This window comes from Austrofundulus limnaeus, unplaced genomic scaffold (genome assembly GCF_001266775.1).
Source record: "Austrofundulus limnaeus strain Quisiro unplaced genomic scaffold, Austrofundulus_limnaeus-1.0 Scaffold7, whole genome shotgun sequence".
NCBI classification, from domain to species: domain Eukaryota; kingdom Metazoa; phylum Chordata; class Actinopteri; order Cyprinodontiformes; family Rivulidae; genus Austrofundulus; species Austrofundulus limnaeus.
This window is the reverse complement of record NW_013952409.1, coordinates 684,847-686,069: the sequence shown is the minus strand read 5'-3', so window position 1 is coordinate 686,069 and position 1,223 is coordinate 684,847. Positions and strand designations below refer to the sequence as shown.

Genomic DNA, 1,223 nt, shown 5'->3' with positions numbered 1-1,223 from the left:
AAATGACCCCATCCGTGTAATATATTTTTAAACTTTTAGTTTAAAATTATAAAAACTAAACAGCCTACAGTATTTTTAGAGTCTTTATTTTACAGTTAAAATAAATGTTTATCAAATAAAATCTAATGTTACAGCTAATCATGAATCCCTTTAAATATTTCATGAACTACTGAACATATTTTTAATGAAATTATCAGAAAATAGTCATTGGACATACCTCTGCAAATGATAAAATTTTAGATATTAGATTCAATATAATCTTCAATTCTTACAATGATAAGCTTACTGTACATGAAAAAAAAAACAGTTAATAATGGTCATTATGACCTTTAAAATTAATCTTGTGTTTGCATAATTCAACCAACTATGGTCCAGGTAAACTCTTGTTATTTGGGCTAAGAACCTTTCAATTTTAGACATACAATCTTATGAAAATATTTCTTCCTTTTTTCATCGATACAGTTAGGTCCATATCTATTTGGACAGAGACATTTTCCTAATCTTGATTCTGTACATTACCTTTGAACACAACATTTAAGATGAAGCTCAGACTCTCAGCTTTAATTCAGTGGGTAAAACTAAACAGACATATGAGGAACTAAAGCATGTTTTAAACACAATCCCCTCATTTCAAGGGCTCAAATGTGATTGGACAATTGGCTGTTGTGATTGTCTCCACCATGGAAATTATTCTGCCATCCTCCACCACTGTTGTCTTCAGTTGGCTTCCAGGTCTTTTTGCACTGATGAGTTCACCAGTGCTTTCTTTCTTTTGTTCTCAGGATGAACCAAACTATAGYTTTTGCGACTTTCTTGAAAGGTTTGTTCTGTTTTTCGCAGTTTCGGGATGGTTTGTTTCACCTGCATGGAGAGCTTCTTTGACTTCATGTTTTCTTCACAACAAAATCTTCAAAATGCAAGCGCCACACCTCAAATCAACTCCAGGCCTTTTATCTGGTCATTGAGAATGACATAACGAAGGGATTACCCACACCTGCCCATTGAARAGCCTTTGAGMCAACTGTCRGATTACTTTTGGTCCCTTTAAAAACAGGGTGGGCACATCCTAAACCCTTRATCCAATCTTAATGTGGATCTCCTCAAATGAAAGCTGAAAGTCTGGACTTTATGAACATGTCCATTATATAACTATAACTTGGATATATGGATACAGTGGGTGAAATAAGTATTGAACACGTCACCATTTTTCTCAGTAAATATAT

At 33.7% G+C, this 1,223-nt stretch overlaps 1 protein-coding gene across 1 annotated transcript in view; it reads right to left on the bottom strand.

The window, feature by feature from the left end:
• The window catches only part of LOC106535223 (protein sidekick-2-like), a gene marked incomplete at its 5' end in the record, with an annotated part of 434,350 nt that overhangs the window by 33,267 nt on the left and 399,860 nt on the right, over nt 1–1,223 (bottom strand).